Source organism: Schistocerca gregaria, chromosome 5, assembly GCF_023897955.1.
Source record: "Schistocerca gregaria isolate iqSchGreg1 chromosome 5, iqSchGreg1.2, whole genome shotgun sequence".
Lineage (NCBI taxonomy): Eukaryota > Metazoa > Arthropoda > Insecta > Orthoptera > Acrididae > Schistocerca > Schistocerca gregaria.
The window spans coordinates 104,217,269-104,243,035 of NC_064924.1; the positions used below are offsets into that span (position 1 = coordinate 104,217,269).

The 25,767-nt window shown below is 42.8% G+C and overlaps 1 protein-coding gene across 8 annotated transcripts in view; it reads right to left on the reverse strand.

Annotated features, from left to right (window-relative positions):
* The window catches only part of LOC126272688 (hemicentin-1-like), a 1,027,565-nt gene that overhangs the window by 759,844 nt on the left and 241,954 nt on the right, over positions 1–25,767 (reverse strand). The gene's annotated exons all lie outside the window — the stretch shown is intronic.

Below are 25,767 nucleotides of genomic sequence, written 5' to 3' on the forward strand. Positions count from 1 at the left end.
TGTAGCGCGTTTCGTTGTTGGCAGCATATAAAAGTAGTCGTTTATGCTAACGTACAAGAACCCCTATGGGAAATTTTCGACACAATTAAAGCAGAGAGGGACAATGTAACATCTTTGTGTTTTATGTATCTTCATGCATAGGTTCTCGTCTTCCCTACCGTGTAGAGTACCCACACACTTTCATTTGTTTTTCTCACTCCTGGTTTCGACCTACCTACCATAGCCTCATGCAACGTCTTTGCGTCATGTGTAGCGAACGCTGTTTACGGTTTTCCTGTTAGCACGGCCAGAAAAGCAAGAAGGTGATTGCTGTCTGGATCCTATGTTCCCTATTTTACAAAGTGGGAAAAGGTACTTTCGTTCCACAGACAACACTGGGTGGAAGAAAACCTCAGTTCTTTTATGCTTTATCGTATGCCAGAAGAAAGAATTAAATTATTCCGAGTCGTAAACAATAAAATATAATTGGGTCACCGACTGTTTCTGAATTATCCATTTTGTGAAGAACAGCGATTAAGTTCCTGGACAAGTTTAATCACGCCTGCAAGTACTAGAGGAAGCTGATGTCTCTGTCATTGCCAGGACACGAAGCTGTAAGGTGGGTGAGAATTTCAGCAAGAGCAGACACCAACCAGAGAGACTATTACAAGACGAATTTTAATGTCCACCCAACGCTTAATGATTCGAGAGAATGTCCATTCTTTTCTTGACAGATTTAGCAAAATAATTATTAGAGCCCAGGGACGAATGTGATCTGACGTCACCAGTTGAAGGCCTTATGGATTAACTAGGGACATTCGCAAGGATTAAATCCAGCTGTAGATATGTACGTGAGCCCTCACAGAGTCTTTTGTTAATTAACAACAGTATTTCTCTGTAAGTATAGATAGCCGCAGTACAACACACTACAGATTATCCCAACATAGCTTGCGAACAGACGCGTGAGAGAAACGTTATGGAACTGTAGACCACATACTATACAACAGCCGCTTGTCCTGCCCTCTTATTGCCGACGCATTAGTCTCTAAGGTCTCTACATTTTAATTAAAGAGATTTATAGTCATCCTTTCCACATGGACGAGTTCAGCTACGAATAGAACTGTGTGAAAATTATAACACCCGTGTTTACGTCGATTAGCGTCCACTTTAAGATAAAAATACGTAACGTGTTGCGCTTGTTTCCGTCCGTTCCGGAATAATCCGTACATTGTTCATTAATGAAGAGCACATGCTGACATTAAGTGCATTTCAAATAAACTTTTCAAGCAAGAGCACAGGAGATGCCTGGAACGGACTTAGTATAGCAGCGAAAGACTTTGTTATTCAGCACAAATATACGCTCATAAACCGCTGTACACTGGTTTTAACGGCGACGCATTTTCTCTTACATTCTTCCAGTGAGTACATTTCTCAACGTTTTAGGTGTGCAGAAAAATACGTTTCCAGATCTCACATAAACTCTACACTGAACTCATAGCAAAATCCAGTCAAACGATCTCGTTAACTGGTGCGACAGCAGATAGAGAATGAAATACATGGCGAAAAGATTGGATGCTACAGCACTTGATATTACAGTTTCCCTACTTCTACACTGCCTGCCAAAGTACTGATCAAAAATGATTCTCTCTCTTTTGGAGTACTTTTTCATCCACTTGTTCCTGAATACTTGTATAGTGTGCCAATTATTGATTTACTTCTGCAACACCGTTTGTAAGATTATTTCTTTTTGCATACTAGAAAACAATGAACGTATCGTCTCCAGAAATTGATATCGAATTCACGTTTATTTTGAGGCAATGCCATTTTCTCGCACCTGCTACAGTGATTGCTGTTTCTTTTCCGAGGTGAAATGATTTTCACACGTGTCATTCACAGAAACAAACAAACGCACAAAATCAGTGTCATTTAGTTTCGCATTTACGTTTTGTCAGAAAATAAATGTGGTTTATAGTAAGTTGGTAATGTGAAGTACTCTGCAGTATGTATTCTGATGTGTCTTAAGTGTTAGCAATAGTATACATATTTAAACGCCTGTCTTTCGGTTACGTTTACCGTATTGCCCGTTGTCTCAGCCTACTTTTAGAACGTCCTTCATGATGGTCATCATTAATAGAAATACGGTAATGTCAGACCTTAGACACCGATTTGTTAACTGTCGATAACGAAGTAGTTTACTCGTTATAAGCCTCTACCAATCTGCGATGGATTTCCGATGACGGTGAAACGTCGAGTTTTATCATGGTTCTGTATTCCACTTCAGTCACGTGACTGAAAGATATAAGTCGACAATTGTAGTTCGAATCGTGCCTCGGGCATGGATGTGTGTGATGTCCTTAGGTTAATTAGGTTTAAGTAGTTCTATGTTCTAGGGGACTGATGACTTCAGAAGTAAAGTCCCATAGTGCTCAGAGCCAAATAGAACCGAACGGCCACTCCGGCCGGCAATAATGTTCAAGTAATTGTAAGTCTAGAGGACTGATGACCTCAGATGTTAAGTCCAATAGTGCTTAGAGCCATTTGAACCATTTTTGAAACGTATAAACTACGATTACTTTAGAAAGATGAGAATGGAATACCATTTCGCAGTTCAAGCAATCATTTCCGTTAACTAGGCAAGATTGCATAATTAGAGTGGCATTGTTATCAACTACGTATATGAACCAGGCAGAGAAATTTTCACCTCCCCACAGTAGAAAATAAATTCTGCAGCTTGATATCAGCATATATGCGCTCTATACTTTCATGTTATCCCGTTACTACTTTAATTCATGGAAATCGTACTGTGGACATGAACGCATATTGCTGTTAAGGACTTGCTTGTTTTCCTTCCAGAGTATTACAGGTTTAAAATGTATTTGTGATGCCAGCTTCGAGAAAATACGTGAAATGAAACTGAGCCTTTGATATTTGTAGAAAAGAATACAATTCTCGAACAGAGTAATCGTAGCGCCGTAGGTCTAACGACGTTTCTTCCACATTGTGGACATCTTCAAGTACTCTATATCGAGAACTGTAGTGGATGTCAACATCGACCTCCCTGTGGGCATCTGGCGCTTGAGGCAATCCAATTCTGAGATTGTGTTGGTACCACTCTTTTTGCACACCATCGTGTCAATCCCATAGCATGAGTACCTCGATTCGGCCAAAACTGTATCGCCCGAGTTAACTGACTTGAGTGGTTTTGATGAGATCGGTTGGCTCGAACATTTAAGTAAAAATGTGAATCAGGCCAATGGGTCACCAAAAGTTGCTCATACCGCACTGACAACCAGGTGGTCATAATGGTTTGGCCCAACAGTGCATTTGCATCATCTACAGAATATGTTCTGACTTGTTTATTACGGTTGGAATCAGTGCAAAAAAATGGTTCAAATGGCTCTGAGCACTATGGGACGTAACATCTATGGGCATCAGTCCCCTAGAACTACTTAAACCTAACTAACCGAAAGACACCACACACATCCATGCCCGAGGCACGATTCGAACCTGCGACCGTAGCTGTCACGCGGTTCCAGACTGAAGCACCTAGAACCGCACGGCCACACCAGCCGACGAATCAATGCCAAAAATTCTGTTGTAACCGATATAGCTGATGTTGATATTTCTTTGCGGGACCCATTCTGCTTACATGTAATTCTCGCGACATTTTCGGAGTACCATAACCAAATCTAATACCTCTTCGTCAGAATAAGCGTTACTGCTCGAATAACAGAAACAAATTGAAGACAATCCAGGAAAACTTTTACGGTGGACCGCAAATATCGTTCTTGATACACGCTGGAAATGGAACCAGAAGGAAGTTAAAAGTTATGCTGTCTAGCGTCAACAGTACCCTCTCGCTTGCGTTGAGTGTCGAAGCGTAGCAACGATTTGCCGGAAAGAATCTTCTGAAGACATCACCAAAACGTCGCAGAATTCAAACTAACTTTTTAGGTAAAATTAATTTATTTTTGAAAGCCCTTTCCAATCTACAAATTTTTCTCGTGTTACGATCTGATATTTTGAAGCTGAATTCGTTTTGTCTGTTTTCTAGCAGCTTCCTGGCAATGTATGGTTAACTGTTATACGCGCCACTAATGCTGAATTTAACATATATTTTACGGGAAAAAGTGTTTCTGCAAAGGACTTGGAAGATCAATTGAAGACAATCGATAGTGACCTGGAAAGTGAGTATATGACGAACACTAGCAGAATTAAAACAGAGGTAGCGAAATGTAGTCAAACTAAATCATGCGATTTTGAGGCAATATGATTAAGAAATGAGGCATTGGGGGTAATGAATATTGTTGTCTGTATCATTGACAGCGGATAAAATGGAGGACAATGGCAAGAGAAACTCTTATGAGTTACAGAATTTGAATAAATCGAATATAAATATAGATGCTAAGACGTGTTTTCTGAAAGTGATTGTTAATCGTACAGAAGTGAAACCAAGACGGTAAATAGTTCAGTCCATAAGAGTACAGAAACATTAGAAATGGGATGCTACCGACGAATGAGACGGATGCATAGGGTAACTAACAAGGACGTACGACCTGAGTAAATATGGTGACACGTCTTGACTAAATGTAGTGGTTGTTGATAGGAATCACCAAGAGGACGCAGGAAATTCTCGACATGACGGCAGAGTGAAGTGTGGATTGTAAAAAGTGGAAAGAGAAGTGACGGACTGAATATGGTGCACAAGTTCAAGTGGATGTGCGTTGCAGTAGTTATGTTGAGATGAAGAGGCTTGAGTAGCGTTGAAGAGGGTCAAGATCTCCACCAAACCCATCTGCCCACAGAAGTCCACAAGCAAGACAGCAGAAAGTCTGACCTTCTCATTGTTGGGTTTCAAAGTCGTCGTAAACCACCCGCCACACGTCCCTCGGTACAGATAAAAACGTGGTCCTAGGAACGACGTCATTGGACGGTCGCTGGGAGTGTGATGAAGATGCATCCGAATGGTGATTCTCGGTACGGTTTGATACAAGCCTGTGGCTAGAAAGCAAAGTAAGCAGCTGTAATCTGTGCGGTAGAGGAGCACCCTTTACAGAGAAGGAGGTAGTTTTCTCGTGTAGAAGATTTCTCCTAAACGTGCTTAACACAAATCCCCTTGCGACTGTCATCGTCCGTCATCGACGATACAATAGCATACAGGTCGATCTTTATTTGGTCGCTAGTTACACTCCGTAGGTTACGTCAGTTTTCAGTAAAACAATGAACAGGGTCATGAGTTCCCAATTGCTTCAAGATGTATTGAGTAAGGTAGAGACCCTACTACGAACTTCTCAGACGCTGCTGACCGAGAAGGCTGCGTCTTGCAACCAGAACCGACCGATTTCTGTGACCTATGGGCAGCGGTTTAAGTCACGGGTCAGCACAGTTACCTAACGTTTTGACGTCTCGGGGAATGCATACAGGGTGAATATTATTGAACTATATGAAAAGAAAGCGTAAATTACTTACAAAGTGCGGCGTAAACACACTTTATTCAACACATAAACGTCACTACAGATTTACGAGGGTCAGTCAAAAAGTAATGCCTCCTATTTTTTTCTACGTTTAATTGTCAGGAAATTTAAATGCAATTACATAGGTTGAAAACCACAACATTGAGGATCATTTTGTCATTTTTCAATGTAATCTCCGCCCATCTCTACAGTTTTGGTCCATCTTTGAACAAGGGCATGTATCCCAGCACGGTAAAAATCACAGCTCTGCTTCCTAAGCCATTGACGTACGGATGTTTTGACGGCCTCATCTTCAAAATGAATCCCACGATGAGCTTCTTTTAGTGGCCCGAACAAATGGAAGTCTGATGGTGCCAGGTCAGGGCTGTATGGGGGATGAGGCAAAACTTCCCATCCAATTTTGACAATCTCGTCAGCGGTGTGACGACTGGTGTGTGGTCTTGCATTGTCATGCAAAAGAAGAACATCTGCCATTGATTTTGTTGGGCGAACTCGCTGAAGACGTGCTTTAAGTTTTTTGAGGGTTGTGACGTATTGAACAGAATTTATTGTGCATCCCTGCTCCAAAAAATCAACCAGAATCACACCCTCTGTATCCCAGAAAACTGTTGCCATAACTTTCCCTGTCGATCGCACAGTTTTGAATTTTTTCTTCCTCGGCGAGCTTGTGTGACGCCACTCCATTGAGTGCTTCTTTGATTCGGGTTCAAAAAAATGCACCCATGTTTCGTCCCCGGTCACAATTTCTTTCAGAAACTCATCTCCCTCCAAACGGAAGCGCTGCAAGTGTTGGGAGGCTATTGTTTTCCTTGCCTCTTTATTCTGATCGGTTAACATTCTTGGAACCCACCGTGCACAAACTTTTGAGTACCCCAATTGTTTAATAATCGTGATCACACTGCCTTTACTAAGAGAAATAATGCGACACACTTCATCTGCAGTCACCCGACGGTCACCACGAATGATGTCATCAACTTGCTGAATGTTGTGTGGAGTCACTGCACTCTCCGGCCTGCCGCTCCGCTTTTCGTCAGTCAACGGTGTTTGCCCTTCAGCTTCCTTACAACGACGAACCCATCGTCTAACAGTGCTGACATCCACTGTCACAACACCATACACCTTCTTCAGTCTTTCATGAATGCGTATGGGCGTTTCACCTTCTGCATTCAAGAATTCAATCACACAACGCTGTCTCAAACGAACATCGATGTCGGCCATCTTACAAACTTCTGCTGTGCTGCCACCTGTTGACACAGAAAGTTACTACTGCAGTGGATTGCAGAAGAAGGTTTGAGGAATGGCGCCAAATTCAAATTTTTCACTTAACTTAATTTTTTTAAGTAGAGAAAAAAATGGGTGGCATTACTTTTTGACCGACCCTCGTAGATTATGACATGTTCGATATGCCTGCCAACATTGGCGATGGTGTGTCGCCGACGAATAGCAAAAATATGCGTGGACCGCTGAAGTGTCGGAATATCGATGCTGTCCATGACCTCCTCAGTAATGGGTTTGGGGTTGTTGGTGTACATCTTGTCTTTAATATAGTCCCACTAAAAGGACCCGGATATGTTCAGATCCGGTGAATAATACGGCTAATCGAGGCCCACGCCAGTGGCTTCAGGGTACTCTATGCAGGAATGCGGTCCCCAAAGTGCTCCTCCAGGATGTAAAGCACTCTCTTGCCTTCGACAGGCTCGAGCTCCGTCTTACATGAATCACATCATGTCGAAATCAGAGTCACTTTGAATACTTTTAATAACGGGGATGAAATCATCTTCCAGAACCTTGACTTACCCTTAGGTAGTCACCATGCCATCAAAGAATATTGCACCGATTATTCAGTCTCTGGGCATTGCACACTCCACGGTCACCCATCGAGGGTGAAGAGACTTCTAGAAAACGAAATGCGGGCTGTCATTCCCGCAAATGCGCCAATTTTGCTTATTGACGAATCCACACAAATGAAACTGGGCTTTGCCGCTAAACCAAACTATACATGCGGATACTAATTCCCATCATGCCCCGCGTCGAACTGTGCAGTTTGAACGTCCTAACGCAAACCGTTCAGACGTTACGGCGATTTTATTTCGTTTTGTTCAATAATAGTCATCTTGTATTACGATGTGTTGCGTCCACCATGTATCCTACGGACTAATAGGACTAGCGTCTCTGATTAAGTAGGTCACGAATGTGTTCGATAATTCGGGTAATGAAGTATGCCATTGTCTCAAGTAAAACGTCAGCGATGAGGAAAATGTTTATGTATTGAATGGAGACTTTTTCACTGACTGCTGCTTCTACGCGTCGAGTTCGTCTGGGAGAAAGAATTACCATCTGTGCGAGCCGACGATAACACTTTTTAAAAAGGAAAGTGACTTTTCACTGTGGTTAGTGTGCTGAATCGTTTCACGACAGCAAAAAGCCGTACCACACAAAATTTTTCTAAGAAAACGAAACATTTCTCTGTTAATGAAGGGGACAAAAATTTAAATGTTCAACGGTATAAATATATTTAGTTAACTGATTTTCAGCTTACAAAGCCTGGTAATCATCATGAAACAGGGTACAGTAGTGGTGAATAAATGAAAAAAGATTGTAAATGGAGAATGAGATATAAAAACAGAACAAATGTAATCTTTGAAAATGCACCTATAAAATAATGGGAGATTTTTAGAATTAGTTATTAATTGTAAAGGCCAAATACCACGAAAGTTGAGACTGATAATTCAAAAGGCAGTTTGCCCGTGCGAAGATGAGGGGGAGGAGGGGGGTAAAAGGAGAAAATTGAATTTGTAAATGTAAGGATAAATAATCATAGTTAAAATATTTAAGGGATACTGTTGTCCCTTGGGACATTTTACACACTTTCGTCTCTAGCCAGGTCTGTGACAGTTGATGTGTTTTAATTTTAATGTGCTGCAGCGTTTTCTCAAAACTATAATATATACTCCGGAAAATGTTCCGAATGTACGAAAATGTTACGAGGAACAGCAATTTTACGTACCTGGCAACAAACATTCTTTCGAATTTAAGAGCGCTGGAGTGAAGGGTATCTTGTCAGTACTGCAGTTAGACGTTCGTTTCTTCTGTTATTACTCTGCTTCGCATCAAACATCATTAAGTGAAAATAAATTAAGCAGATGTATTGCCAAAAACAAGTTGAAATTTAAATGAATTGTAAAATTAAAGCTACTGGGAACTAACACGAATTTTCGCTTTCAAAAATGGTTCAAATGGTTCTGAGCACTATGTGATTTAACTTCTGAAGTCATTAGCCGCCTAGAACTTAGAACTAATTAAGCCTAACTAACCTAAGGACATTACACACATTCACGCCCGAGGCAAGTTTCGAACCTGCGACCGTAGCTGTCGCTCGGTTCCACACTGTAGCGCCTAGAACACACGGCCACTCCGGCCGGCTGATTTTCGGTTCAAAGACAGGTAAAATTTTTAAGCCATTAACGAAACTCAATTAATTTGAAATTGTCCTGTACGCCATGTCAAAAATACCTTCTTATCTTTCAAGCTAAAACATAACGCACAATCGAGGAAGTACGGCTTAGCTGTCTACACATTATATAACACGTTTTAAAAATATATAGAATTTTAGTCGTCATAGAATCCTATAACTGAAGAATTAATAACATATTAGAAATAGTTACAGCGCTTAAATGTGTAGAACTCTAAATATTTACTAATTCTGCACAAAACGCTTTCTAATGTTTAGCGAAGAAAATCGTATTAGCACGTCATACACCTAATGGAACACTTTCTGGAAGCCTTACCCAAAAATGAAGAAAATTTAACGCATTACTATTGAAGCCTTCGGGTTGTTTCTGGGAAGTTGTTATTAAATGGTAGAATAAATGAGATCTGGTACTGATTCACTATCCAGAAACTCATTCGATTAAACGATTCACTAACAGAAAGTAATCGAGATATATTTTCCTGATGTCGATGCTAAGTTACCGTAAATCAACATGCTCAACTGTTTTACAAATTATGTCTTCAACATTACTCTCCGTTCAAGAAACTTGCAGCTAACATACTATCCGGACATAACGCAGTACGGACTAACATCACAAGCAGGCGGTGCTTGACTAACCACCCGCTCAAGGGTAATTTGTTCCGGCCGTGCGAAAGCGGAAGCAAGCGCATTATCCCCTGTCAAGCCATCCTGTTAGGTGTCCAACCGTGACGTAGCCAGCTGTATCAAAACCGGACGTAGGCCCTACAACACCGGAAGAGGCATGAACTATGCATGGTGACAACATTACACTGTAATTTCCATCAACAGCAGTGCATGTTTTAAGCTGTCGACAACTTCACACGATGTTCCCTCACCTTGGATCTCTACCGTTACCTGGAGCTCTGTTTTGCGAGGTGATTCATTTGTCATGAGCTTCCTCCACTCCATTAAATTTCTCAGTAGTACTAGCAGGGCGAGAGCTCAGCGTTGCTACTATTGTGCTCATCGAGAATTACTGGCATACTGAGAGTGCAAAGTATGGGATTAACAACCCTCCGCCTCTCTTCATCGGAGGTGTGCTTGTACTGTGTATAGACAACTATTTAAAAAATATATAGCCTTACTAAGAGGCAACGCTTTTGTCCAATTTGAAGTAGTTAAGTTTGGAATTACGCTACAATAAGACGTTACTTTTACTTTCTTCCAGCTAGTCAAATTGTAAACATTATTGTTTTTTCATTAGTCATCCGTGAAATGTTGAAATCAAATAAATTCGATGTCTGGATTAAAAATTGGAAAGGGATGTAGGAGTAATCCGTTGAATCACAGGCCCATATCACTAACGTCGATTTGCAGCTTAGGGTTTTGGAACGTATACTATATTCGAACATTATGAAATACCTCGGAGAAAACGATTTATTGACACATGGTAAGCACTGATTCAGAAAATATCGTTCTTGCGAAACACAACTAGCTCTTTATGCTCATGAAGTAATGAGTACTATCTACAGGGGATGTCAAATTGACACAGTATTTTTAGATTTCCAGAAGGGTTTCGACACCGTTCCCCACAAGTGTCTTCTAACCAAACATCGTGCCTATGGAATATCGCCTCAGTTGTGAGACTGGATTCGTGATTTCCTGTCACAGTTCGTAGTAACAGATGGAAAATCATCGAGTAAAATCCGTAATATCCGGCGTTCCTTAAGGAAGTGTTACATGCCCTCTATTGTTCCTGATCTATTTTAACGATATAGGAGACAATCTTAGTAGCGGTCTTAGATTGTCTGCAGATGATGCTATCATTTACCGTCTTGTAAAGTCATCAGATGACCAAAACGAATTGCAAATTGATTTAGATAAGATATCTGTATGGTGCAAAAATTGAAAGTTGATCCTGAATAAAGAAAAGTGTGACGTTATTCACATGAGTACTAAAGGAAATCCACTAAATTTTGGTTACGCCTTAAATCACAAGCATCTGAAGGTTGTGAATTCAGCTGAATAGATAATGTTGTGGGTAGAGCAAACCAAAGACTTCGATTCATAGGCAGAACACTTAGAAAGTGCAACAAATCTACGAAACAGACTGCTTACAGCACGCTTGTCCGCCCTATTCTGGAGTATTGCAGTGCGGAGTTGGATCTGCATCAGGTAGGACTGACGGATGACATCGAAAAAGTACTAAGAAGGGTGGCTCGTTTTGTTTTATTGCGAAATAGGGGAGATAGTGCCACAGACGTGATACGTGAATTGGAGTGGCAATCATCAAAACACAGTCTCTCTTCGTTGCGACGGGGTCTCCTCATGAAATTTTAGTCACCAGTTTTCTCCTCCGATTGCGAAAACATTCTGTTGGCACCCACCTAGATAGGGAGAAATGTTCATCGCTATAAAATAAGAGAAACCAGGGCTCGCACAGAAAAATTTAAGTGCTCGTTTTTCCCGTGCGCCGTTCGAGAAGGGAACGGTAGAGACAGCTTGAAGTGGTTCATTGCACCCTCTGCCAGGCACTTTATTGTGAATAGCAGAGTAATCACGTAGATGTAGTAGAGACAAATGTTTTATAAAAATGGACCTATTGTCACAATTTGTATAACTGTAGAAATTAGCATTGCCAAAGCCCGCTTTAGCTACTAGATGACAGGCTTGCAGTTAATAGTTAAAATGAATGCAAATTACACAGTCGTTCTTGATTTTAAATAATGTTTTGTATCGGACATCGAGGTGTAAATGAAAATTATGGTTGCATGTGCCAGGCGTAAATGACATTGTAGCCACTGGTTGAAAACATTAGTATCTGAGACGTCTTCCATTGATGGTAGACATAGGGTGGGGTGGTGGATAGAGTTCGATACGTAGAGAGATAGAGATCTATTTTATATGTGAAATTTTAAAGCTCTTTCAAATAACACAAACTGTATTAGCATTCTACACCTTATTCCTCATGCCTACATCTTTGTTCCCCGACGTAGTCAGCCTGCCGATGAACACATTTCTCCCAACGAGAGATGAGTTTGTTGATACCATCACTGTAGAATGTTACACTTTGATGACGGAGTCACAATCTCGCCCCTGCTTTTAACCTCTTCATCGCTGTCAAAGAATCCTCAAAGGTGGTCTTTAAGTTCTGAAAATCAGATGAGGGCCAAGTGATGGATGACAGTGAACCCAAAGCGTCGGGCTTTTGTAGATGTCGCAGTGCTCATGTGTGATCCAGCATTAGCACGCTGAAGGAGAGGGTGCTGCATGTGTGCACGGACTCTTCGTGCCTTCAGTTTCTTGAGGGTCCCGTAGTACCTTGCAGAGATGATCGTGGTGCCTTTAGGAATTAATTCCAAATGCGCCACACCGAGAACAGACAAAAATACTGTGAGCATAACATCGCCTGCTCATTGAAATATATCGAACTTTTTATTCGTCGGTGTTCCTTTGTGGCGGAACTACATTGATGTTCTCTTAATTTCGACCCCAGAGTGATAAAATGGAAGTGAGCGTATGGCATAGTTGGCTGGAATACCCCATCCGGGGAGGTTCGGTCGTCAAGTGCAAGTCTTATTTCAGTAGACGCCACACTGGGCGACTTGGATCAAAGGATGATGAGGATAAGACAACACCCAGTCCCTGGGCGGAGAAAATCTCCAACTCGGTCCGGAATCGAACCCGGACCCACTTGCGTGGGAGGCGAGCACGTTACCACCCAGCTAAGTAGGCTAACATCAGAATGGTGAGCTGTGCTTGTATCACCTGCCACAATGTTATAAACTAAACCATCATCATCACGTTCAAAACGCAGAAGAAACAGTTAACAGATCGCCAGTTTGCAACGTTTCAACTGCATGCACTTTTCTGTGGTCAGTATCTCGACTACATCACTCTGTATTCCGCCGAGGCCAACGAGAAAGAGAGGCCGCGGTGCGTACGTCACGAATGTAGGCCTGAGCTCGCTCGGTCGCCCAACTCAGCAGACAAACTACGTTGCTACACCTGTTAACTCGCAACTAGGGCCGGCCGGTGTGGCTGAGCGGTTCTAGGACCATCAGTCTGGAACTGCACTGCTGCTACGGTGTCAGGTTCGAAAACTGCCTCGGGCATGGATGTGTGTGATGTCCTTATGTTTGTTATGTTTAAGTAGTTGTAAGTCCAGGGAACCGATGATCTCATATGTTAAGTCCCATAGTGCTTAGAGCCATCTGAATCTTTTTTTCGTAACGAGATGTGTACGTACAAACGAGAATAGAATGTTCTACGGGAAACCGCTATTATGGAGTCATACTGTTATTAGCCCTACAATGACCGGCAGTCATAGCCCTACTTATAATCTGACACCTCTGTACTGGGGTACAACAAAATTAAAATCATGCAAAAATGATTATCAGTTGCATAACGCGCTACTTCTTGTATAAAACGAGGACTCTTAAATAAAAGAGACTAAATGCTATAAACACGCCATTATACCTTTTATATATAAAATATTTCTGTACACTGTCAACCAGAACGATTTCATAACAACAGATGCCAGTAAAATATGTAATTCTCGTTAGTAAGTACTCACCCAGCTGCGAGTTAATAGGTTTCGAACGCATGTTATCTGCTCAGATGTGCAAGCGAGCGAGTTCAGGCCTACCTTCGTGACATACGCGCCGCGGATTGTCTTTCACGTGACCTTGGTTTCCAGAGCGCTGATATAGTTAACGTCACACGCCGCCATGTTACACGCTACAATGCGGACCCCTATACCGGCATACGGTAGCTTCTTGCGGCAGCGAAGCGGGACGTCTACCTAGTAAGGTGTGTGACATGTAATACCTCAAACTCTATTGACAACAAAGAATTCGGAAGCTTTAGTCTCGAGAACGCCCTCGGATGTTCCAGAAATTTGTTTACTCTTTAGTTGTCGGTCCTAATGTAATGTACAGCGTAAATATGTAAATGTATCATTTAATTACTTTCATCGAGATCTTACTAAAAAATGAAACGGATATTTGCATTTTTGCATTTCATTGGTCAAAACTTTGTCCTTATCTTTTACGGTCTGTACTACATTCGTATAAATTTCGTCACGTAACAACAGTTTTGCGCCTTCGATTTCAATTTTTATTTATTTTTCGCTATTGGCCAATACCGACTTTCATCCACCGTTTCGAAGCGTTAGCTACAAAGACTGGATTACATCAATATAAAATATTAACGAAGGACACAACAGTTAGTAAATATAAAATAAGAAGGTTACGAATGTGATGGTTGCACCAGTGAACTGATTAAGTAAAAATTTACTTGACGTTCATGAACAGAACGCACGAAGCTATGTAACCACCGAGAAACATAAAACCTACACGTAGCCGTAGTACAATCTTTATAAAAACGCTTAAAAAAACTTGCTGAACCATATCTTTACGTGGATGATAACTAATAATGCTTATCGTAAGATTTAAGAAGTGCTAGTTCTGCAAGGTTCGCAGGAGAGATTCTGTAAAGTTTGGAAAGTAGGAGACTAGGTACTGGCGGAAGTAAAGCTGTAAGGACGGGTGTGAGTCGTGCTTGGGTAGCTCAGTTGGTAGAGCGCTTGCCCGCGAAAGGCAAAGCTCCCGAGTTCGAGTCTTGACCTTTAACTGAAAAAAAAATAGTCTGACCGGCTTTTATCTGGATGTGAATATTCTTGGTAGCTGTATAGACTTGGCCCAAAATACACCACTCAAGAAAATAGTGTCAAAATAAGTAAACAAGCCATTATGTTTCAGTGTCGGTGACTGTCCAGCAGAGCTATCCATCTGCCCTCAGTCCCAAGAATTTAAAATGGTCGACTTCACTTTCTGTTTGAGCTCTTTGAGACAGTAAAATTATGCTTTTGCAGTTCTGAGTGAAAATCTGTATTCATCGCGTTTTGTTGCAGAATCAGTTTTGTGAAAACCTGGAGCTGAAGTTACTGACTATCCTTTTAGCTACATCATTTATATCACGTTCTATACCTCTCACAATAACACTCCCGTCATTTGCTCCAGGTTTGTCTATTTATATTTGCAGCGCATACTGTGGGTCGCTTTCCTTCGCTCGTAGCTAAACCCTAGACAGAGATGTTACTTTATTTTAGGACAAAAATTTCACAGTACGTATACCATCGCGGACTGTATTATGACACTTTCAGTCACACTTTTCCATCGGATCTCTCCAGTGACTAACATTTGTGCATCTTTCGTAATGGATACATCCAACGCCAAAGTTTCTGGGAGTCGTCCGTATGCCAAGTACCTGATCACAAAATTGTGGGCTGCTACAACTGGCAAAAAATCATCTTCAGAATGCGTTACTACATGTTCACTAAAACAGTGCAAAATTATAGTTCAGATGAAAACGGTGAATTTCAAGGTCTAACTGACTGCACTTTCTTTCAAAGACGTACTGAGCACTGAGATACATCTCACTGGCAACAACAAAACCACAGTAACTCTTTTATCACCTTCACAGCGTAGTTACAAAAGTGCCACAAGGAGGAGGCATTCGCTTATGACAAGAGAAAGTCGCTTCCATTTTGGTATTGTCTCTTACCAATGCGTATGGGACTCATAAGAGGGAGACGTCATCAAGCGTCATCTGGTAGCTGGCTGCACCGACGTAGCGAACTCACCTGCAACAAATAAAATTCACTGTTAAAAATTGTCAACAAAACACCCAAACCTCCAGGTGTCAGACACATCGGTACTAAACGTTGTATGTCGATACAGTATCAATCAAAACACCGATGTAATTTGTACTTTGTGGTGTCGTCCGGTAGAACACGTGCAAGCGGTAATTAAAAGTTAAACCTGAACGACGGAGGACAGGAAAAGCATATATCTCTTTATGATTTCGTCTGAGAGGGTTGACTTGTGTTGGGTTGTTAGGGGGAAGAGACCAAACAATGAGATTATCGGTCTCATCGGATTAGGGAATGAACCATCCTGGCATTTGCCTGGAGCGATTTAGGGAAATCACGGAAAACCTAAATCAGGATAGCCGGACGCGGGATTGAACCGTCGTTCTGATTTCGTCTTAGAAGTCGCGTGGATAGGTTGGTAGAGCCTTATAGAGGAGCAACAATAGTCCTGGTTTCAACCTCCACTGGTGGCAATTTACGCTTGAAACTGTCATATGGGAGAACGTTTTCCTGACATGGAAGAGAACTTTTTGGAGTTCGCAGCAATGTTCCTTTTTGCAGTCTGCTTTTGCTTCGTTAGTTGAAAGTTGCAAATCTATTGCTTACAATCGTGTAGACAGGTGTGGTGTGGTGTTGCGTCGGATATGTACGGAAGAACAGAAACCATTCGTAATTGAGCAGCTAGTGCACTTGCAGTTTCACAGAATAAACATAGGAAAAGTAGAACAAATAAACAACTCTATTACATGTGCGCCCCACGTAACACATTCACACATAATACAGTGATAAAAATATGTCATCTTTGCGGTTTGAACCCAGGGCCCCTGGTACGACAATCTAACACTCTACCAACTTTCCCACCAAAGCTATCTGGATAGCAGAATCACAGTTATACTTTTCCTGTGATATGTAGTTCTGATGTTACTTTTGATTAACGTTTACGCCTGTTCTGCTCCACGACAGCACATAGCACGAACTAAATTCGGAGTTTTGGTTGATACTCTGTCGACATACCACGTTTGGTAGCGATCTGACACCTGGAGGTCTGCGTGTAAGAATGACGGACGCGGTGGGTCAGCTCGCGATCCTCATCAAACGATATGCGCAAGAGATCTCTCACACGTGTAGCAATATGGGTGGAGCGCCATCCTACAGGTACGCAGGTGTTTACCAGGCGGGCAAAGGACGACAGGATTCTTAACGTATCGGCGATTCACGCGCTCGACACGATTCTCATGCGGTGTCCCTGAATTCTCAGTGTCCAACGCCATTTGCTGGCCGGTTTTTTGCACTCATTTTTGGTTTCAATAAAAACTACATTATTACTTGAATCAGTGCGTTTTCAAATGTTCCATTCATGGACGTTTGGATCACCCTGTACATTTCCAGTGACAGCAGAAGATACTGTTAGCTTGTAGGCGAAAACTCTTCATTATTTTTGTTTGAAGCACAGCTTAATCAGTAATTATCATCAACATTCTTTGATTACAGGGAAGAGCTTCACAAACTGTTCTGTGACTGGACAGGCAGCTGCGCATGGATGTCACAACTGTCAGCTCCGCAGGTGGTTGCCGCCCCCGCGGTGACAATATGTGGTGCACATGTACAAGGAAAACAGTGCCACATTCGGTCGCAGACTTTCACCAGTTAGCATTGCCAGCAAGAAGTAAGACGTTTCCAAAATATTTTCCAGATATTCACAATATTTTCCAGATGTGGCACCTCACGTCTTTTTCTTGCAGGAATTACAGAATGACGAAGAAGCGCTTTTTGAGGCCGAAAGTTTGCTGAACATCCAAAATCCAGACTTTTACAACCAGATCCTTCCGAAGTCATACATCTTAGGGAAAAACTGTCATATTGATGGACAAATACGTAGTAGATTAACAGTGTCACCGTACCTTTTTGGTCGAAGTTTGATTTTTTTGATGTTATAACTGGAACTTAATGACTACCCGTCGTAAGCAGGGCATATGGTGCGCAAATGTTTGGGTATACTCTGAAACAGATTTTCTTCAACGTCTTCCTAAGATCACAGAGTGGTACAGACGCCTGTTGTGGAGCTTCTAGTGGTGAACAGTTAGCGCTGCTTTCTTTAGCACAAAGGCCCACAGTTTGTCTAATTTCAATCCATATTCTTTCCTGTTAAAGTTATTGTTGTGGTTTTCAATTTGTGTAGTCTTTCTGGACGTCTTATCACAGTAATGATTAGATTTTGATAAAACTGTAGCAATGGAGAAGTGAACCTGACCCTTACCATGCCCCACTACGTGCTACACAGCTGAAGAATTATTGCAGCCGTTTTTGCTCATGTGTTTTTTAAGTCGGATGTTAGTGCATCCTTTTGGAATTAATATGTGCATTTGATCATATGTGCAGAAGATTTTATGTACGCCTGCTGTGGAACTTGACAGGAGTAGATCCTTTGCAGAGTTCACGTTTGGGCACATATTTCTTGTTGGTCTTGTGTCCTTTTAGTACTCTTCTTGGGCAATCCGTGTCTTCACGAATGGGAGGAAAACTTCCTAGTATGTGGTTCACAGTTTGTTTTATCCCTGTACACCAATGTTTTGATCATTCCTCTTTTCTGCTTCGTAGGGTGACAGGAATTTTTGTGAAGGCATCTGTATGTCTGTGTTGCTTTCTCTAGACAGTGCATGTTTAAATTTTTATTGCTGTCTCCGATTTCATGGCCTCAGATAGTGTTTTCAGCACTGGAAGATAAAACGTGAGACAGAGGAAATGTATTGGACCATGGCCTAGTGCCCATAAAACAAAAATCGCCAAGTAGACAAGATCGGCAGTTGAGATCTACATCTGCATCTACATCTACATGGATCCTCTGCAAATCACATGTAAGTCCCTGGCAGAGGGTTCATCGAACAACCCTCACAATTCTCTATTATTCCAATCTCGTACAGCGCACGGAAAGAACGAACAACTATATCTTTCCGTACGAGCTGTGATTTCCCTTATTTTGTCGTGGTGATCGATCCTCCCTATGTAGGTTGGTGGCAACAAAATATTTTCGCATTCGGAGGATAAAGTTCGAGATTGGAATTTCGTGAGAAGATTCCGTCGCAAAGAAAAGCGCCTTTTTTAAAATGATTTCCAGCCCAAATCCTGTATCATTTCTGTGACACTCTCTCTCATATTTCGCGATAATACAAAACGTGCTGCCTTTCTTTGAACTTTTTCGATGTACTCCGTCAGTCCTATCTGGTAAGGATCTCACACCTCGCAGCAGTATTCTGAAAGATGACGGACAAGCGTAGTGTAGGCAGTCTTCTTAGTAGGTCTGTTACATTTTCTAAGCGTGCTGCCAATAAAACGTAGTCTTTAGTTTGCCTTCACCACAATATTTTCTATGTGTTCCTTCCAATTTAAGTGGTTCGTACTTGTTATACCTAGGTATTTAGTTGAATTTACGGCTTTTAGATTAGACTGATTTATCGTATAACCTATGTTTAAAGGATTTCTTTTAGCACTCATGTGGATGACCTTACACTTTTCGTTGTTTAGGGTCAACTGCCACTTTTGGCACCATTCAAATATCTTTCCTACATCGGTTTGCAGTTTGTTTTGATCTTCTGATGACTTTATTAGTCGATAAACGACAGCGTCATCTGCAAACAACCGAAGACGGCTGCTCAAATTGTCTCCCAAATCGTTTGTGTAGATAAGGAACAGCAAAGGGCCTATAACACTACCTTGAGGAACGCCAGAAATCACTTTTGTTTTACTAGATGACTGTCAGTCAGTTACTACGAACTGTGACCTCTCTGACAGGAAATCACAAATCCAGTCACATAACTGAGACGATATTCCATAAGCACGCAATTTCACTACGTGCTGCTTGTGTGGTACAGATCTGAATTGAATGATAAATAATATTTGTTTGGAAACGTGTACACCGTTTTCTTTACACTCTCTCTTGTACGTACATTCACGATTTGACTTTTCGATTCTCGACCAGTAAGAATCCCAAGAACACTCCAGTTATAGCAACGCCACTACGAATATTGATTCCTACAGCGTGTAAAGTCCCTAGGCCCTTCGCAGTGAGACAACTAAGCTACTGTCTCGGCTACGCGGCAGCAAGGCGCGCTTCGCTGCCTCTCCTTGCAGCTACGTTCCGCTAACGAACCTGCGTCACGGGCCCGCAGCGTGAATCTTGCACTGCACTACAAACTCCGGCCGTCTTGTGTTAGCAATGTGGAGCTCCGACAAAGGCCTCCGTTTGCCGGAAGGACCACGAGAAGTACTCACATTCCGATAGACATGAATAGAGCCTCCTGCCCTTTCCCATAGTCAGACACCACCTGAGATAAATTAATTTCATATGTGTCAGTAATTACTGTGACCGACTGTGTACGTATTCACTTATTTAAATCAACATACAACACTTGCCTGATAAGTGTTACTCAACGATTTCTCCGAAAGAGTAACTGCCTTCAATAATAGAAGTAGTATTCACAGAAATGCTCTGAATCAAAGAACAGCTGTTCGATTCGACTTGCAGCATGAATAGCAGTATTATAACTGCGGATTGGTTGCAGAGGTGCTAGATGGGTTGGGATAGCAATACAGAATCTATTACACTGCCCTACAAAATTGTTACGCACCTAAACACATGGTCGGATGTCAACGTAATAGCGCACACATACATTCCACTGGTGGATATGTAAATGATTACAGATGCATTACTCTGTGGCACAACGCTGCATTAGTGTTATTTGCGTTTAATATGGTTACCATGCCTGGTAGGGTATACAGGGGCTGTGAACAGCCTGAAGGACGATGGGAGTCACCTTTAGGTGTGAGAGAACCTTATCACCATCTGACTAAGTTTAAAAAGGGCGTCACTGGCGCTCCCCATTTGGCGAGCTGAACAAATTTCGCCACTCCGCTTCCGTTAGGAAGACCGGGCACAGAACACATTGATGACAGTTTGTCTGAACACGGCGAAGTTTCCGGTGGAGACAACCACACCCGTCGTATCTCGCTGTAGGTACCTGAAATACACTGAAGTGCGTCTTTCAAATGATAATTTCACCTCTCCACAGCGCTGGTCGTGGATTCGTTGGACTCAGGATGTGGACGAATGGCTGTAACGAAGTGGAATGATTTGGAGTCTGACAGGAGTTGGTGATCGAGTAATAGCGCTCAGGTTTTTTGAAGGGGTGCCATTTTTAATTCTAGTAATTTCCTTTGTGGTTTTTCACAAAACACGTTTACACAATCACTTATCATCCATCTGCGCCGTATGCAGATTTCAACGGTCTTACACACACATATCGCGGCAAAACAATTACAGTTACATTTAACAAACTCTAAACAGTGCCACAATCTAAGTGGTAAGGCACACACTACCGTCATCAGCAGGATCTGCGCATGACATGCAACCGCTCACCTCCGCTATAGCTTCCAAACCGCCGCTTCTGTACCTTCTGTTATCCATACAGTGAGAGACAAATAAGGAGCTCTCTGAAGACAGACCACAAGAAGAGAGAAGAGAGAAGAGAGACCGGATGAAGGCGACGCAATGGGCTGTGTGTTCTTGCCATACGCGGGTCCTCCGACGTCCAAGATCGCGAAAATTCTCAAGAAACATAAAGTGAAGACCGTTTTCCGCGCAGCAAGAAAAATCAAAGACCTTCTCGGTTCAGCCAAGGATTCACCAGGTCTGACGGCACCTGGTGTGTACAAGATCGGATTCGAATGTTGGATGCAATACATAGGATAGACGCAGCGTTGCATCTCACAGCGATGCAATGCACACATCAGGCATGTACGCTTCGGTCAGACCAACAAATCTGCTGTGGTGGAACACGGAACATAGTACTGACGAGAAGCACACCTTCGATTTCGAAGGTACAAAGAAAATATGCAGAACAAACAGTTTTTGGGGCTCAGTAGTCAAAGAGTCCATACAAATACAGTTACATGACAATCTAATCAACCGCGACAGTGGCTACCCATCTCAGCACATCCTGGGAGCCTGCAATCAGGAAAATAAGAGAAGAACGTTCAGTTCGACCAAGGGCCGCGGACGGAACAGACAGACGGACGCCAGGACTCGAACCCCGCGCATGCGTCTCCTCCCCCCACCACCAACGGCCGATCCAGGCGCATCGGGCGATTCCGCGGGAAGCGGAGATCGCGACCGACGATATCCCGACACTTCCCCTGAAGATGATAGAGAAACGTTGCTACGAGACGACGATGCTACTCGGCTGACAACCCGTGAAGACTTCATATATGAAATTCGCCGAGAAAGCCTGCACTCGCATACAAAATCGTACTGTGTCAAAATTCGGAATTCGTACGGGCGCTGATGATAGTAAGATTGTGCGTCCACAAACCAAACATCATCATCATCTCTTGTCAGGCCTATGTATTACTGTGGGACTACGGGTTCTTGCATAAAAATATTCTGTATCCGAGCAAGCACTATCATCGTTTGCAACCACCTGCGACGGTCCAGTTGTAAGTTTTTCTTCTGTATTCTCCGCTAAAAAATGATTAATAGCAGATAGTTGCCGAATGAAAGGACAACGGCGAGGAATGAGAAAAAAATCCTTTTGTTAACAGTTGCAGAAAAAGTCTTCCATGTTTACTGCTAAGAACGACCGAGACATCACTTGCATTTGCATTCCATGGAAATGCAGTACTGGGGAAACTGATGTGGCATCGACATTGATGTGGCATCCACAGTTGGCGGTAATCTAAAATAATTAAGTGAAAATTAGAGACTGTAACGGTCAGTCACTGTACTCTACTTGTTATGAACTGAGCGGTTTGTAACTGTCCCACGGGCATTGCAGATTGCATTGATGCATTTTAAAGACTACTATCATTTCTATCAGCACAGTGACTGTAACATTATTTAAAGAATATACTGTGATTTCACTTCAGTGATCAACGCTTTGACATAGTGAACTGATATGAAATGAATTTCCATTTTATTGTAACAAATTTCGTGCAGTGTACAGTTTTAGAAAAAATGCGTGAAGCTGATCAAATACTTAGTTTTTCTTTTATCGTGAGCTATTCGTTAGTTTGTTAGCGGCGCCCGTACCGGTGGAATAATGAATACTGCAGTCAGATGCTAAAGCCGGCCGGAGTGGCCGAGCGGTTCTAGGCGCTTCAGTTTGGAACCGTGCGACTGCTACGGTCGCAGGTTCGAATCCTGCCTAGGGCATGGATGTATGTGCCGTCCTTAGGTTAGTTAGGTTTAAGTAGTTCGAGCGCTTCTGTTATAAATTTTACACTTCAATTTTCCAGAGCATTTACAGTTACGCTAACTATGGCGATGGTTCATCTGGAACAAAAGGCAAGAAATGCCTTGCCCGGCAAAAGACTGAAGTTCACGGAAGGGGAGGAGGAGACAAAATACAATTCCTCGGTGGCGATTTTATTCCAGGATTACAAAATCGACTGAAATGTAAAAGTAACTAGGCAATATAAACACCGTTGTCAGTATGACATTGAAGCTCTTTTGGCCTGGATGAATGCGCTGATTCGGCTACGAAGCGTGTCATAGCCACTGACTCCTCATACAAGACGAACTGGCTCATAACTGTTCTACACTGAAGCCCCAAAGAGACTGGTATAGCGTATTGAAAGACAGAGATATATATAAACAGCTAGAACACTGCCGTGTGGTCTGGAACGCCTACATAACATAAGAAGTGTCTGGCGCAGTTGTCAGATCGGTTACTGCCGCTAGTCTGACAGGTTATGCAGATTTAAATGAGTTTGAACGTGGTGTTGTAGTCGGCGCACGAGCGATGGGACGCACTATCTCCGAGGTAGCGATAAAGTGGGGAGTTTCCCATGCGATCATTTCACAAGTGTACCGTGAATATCAGGAATCCAGTAAATCATCAAATCTTCAACATCGTTAAAGCTGGAAACAGATGATGCAAGAACGGGATCAACTACGACTGAAGAGAATCGTTCAACGTGCGAGTAGTGCAATCCTTCAGCAGATTTCAAGGCTGGGCCATCAACAAGTGTAAACGTGCGAACCATTCAACGAAACATTATCGGAGCCAAAGGCCTACTCGTGTAGCCTTGATGACTGCACGACACAAAGCTTTACGGCTCGCCTGGGCTCGTCAACACAAACATTGGACTACTAATGACTGGACACATGTTGCCTGGTCGGACGAGTCTCGTTCCGAATTGTATCGAGCGGTGGACGTGTACGGATATGAAGACAACCTCATGAATCCATGGACCCTGCATGTCAGCAGGGGACTGTTCAAGTTGGTGGAGGCTCTGTAATGGCTTGTCACGTATGCAGTTGGAGTGATATGGGACCTCTGATACGTCTAGATACGACTCAGAGGTGACATGTACGTAAGCGTCCTGTCTGTCCATTGCTCATTCCGAAGAACTTGAACAATTACAGGAGGACAATGTGACACCCGACACGTCCAGAATTGCTAGATAGTGGCTCCAGAAACACTCTTCTGAGTTTAAACACTTCTACTGGCCGCTAAACGTCCCAGACATGAACATTATAGAGCATACCTGGGATGCCTTGCTACGTGCTGTTCAGAAGAGATGCCCACCTCCTGGCACTCTTACGGATGTATGAACCGGCCTGCAGAATTCATTGAGTCATTTCCCTCGAGCACTACTTCTGCCACCCTGCAGCACCCCTGCGTCCTCGCGGGGGCCTTCCACGATATGAGGCAGGAGTACCAGTTTCTTTGGCTCTTCAGTGTATATAGGACCGAACATTGTCCAAGCTTGTTTGCGAAAGAAATCTGGCAGAAAAAGCTGCGAGCGCTGAAAGGGGATCAGACAAATTGCTTGTTTAGTGCGCTTCATGCTCCGGGCCCGTGGCGGAAGTTCGTTACCTCAGGCAGGCACCGATCGTGCCTGTGAAGCGTGTACCACAGACGGACGTGAGACTGCTGCTGGGAAACGGCCGCGCGTGGGGCCTGATGAATATGGTCTTGTTTCCAGTGGCGTGCTGTCAGTATACCTTGTTCAAAGGGGGCTATGAACGATATGTGGCTTCCGTTTGAGGAAATGAAGCTGTGTGCGTCTGCGTATATCACCGTGCCACTCTGATGATGAAAATCAGGTTTTCTTTAAATACACGCTGTAACAGTCTTGAGAGTTAGTTACTTTGAGACTGGACGTAGTTAATTGACGTTAATCAAAAATGCATTTAAATCGACAAAGGCGCCATTATCAACACGTCACTGAGTTTGATCGAGGTCGTGTGATGTACGATCGCACAAGGATTGAGCTTCTGATGGCCACGTGATATTACGCCGATGAAACAACATTATGTTCTGCGTATGGCTCTGCTGCATCGTACTGCATTTGCAGCAGCAATTTTAGCAGCCGTAAGCACTATAGCGACAGAACGAACCTCCGAGACAGAAAACCTGTAGCTTGCACACAAGTGACCCCAAACCAACGCCATTTGCAACGTCAGTGGTGTCAAGGGAGAGCTAATTGGAGAGCAGGATGGAAGTTCGCTGTGCTCTATGATGAAAGCTGGTTCTGCCTAGGACTAGTGATGGCCGTGTGCTGGTTTGAAGGAGGCCAGTCGAGGAACTGCACGCAACTGTCTGCGTCCCAGACACACTACACCCACTCCTGGAGGTATGGTCTGGCGTTCGATTTCCTATGACTGCAGGAACACTCTTGAGATTGTCCCATGCACCTTGACTGCAAAATTGTACGCCAACCTGATGAGTCGACCTGTTATGTTGCCATTCATGAACAGCAAAACCGGGGGGTGTTTTCCAACAGGATAACGCTCGTCCATATACTACTGTTGTAACCTAACACGTTCTACAGTCGACATGTTCCTTGACCTGCTCGACCACCAGACCTCTCTCCCATCGATCACGTATGGAACATCATCAAGCGACAACTCCAGAATAACCTGCAAACAGCATTAACACTCCCTGTATTGACCAGCCAAGCGTAACAGCCCTGGAAATCAATCCCACAAACTAACATCCAATACTTGTACGGCACAATGTATGAACGTCTGTAAGCTTGCATTCAAAGTTCTGGCGTACATCGTTTATTAATAAACAAGCATTTCACATTTGCAATGGCTTACCTAGCGCTTACATTAACGTGTGCTCTTGCAGTGTAATTAGTTACATACTTTATTCCTGCAATTTTTTTTTTTACAATCGTATTGACCATCTAGGATCACGTTGACA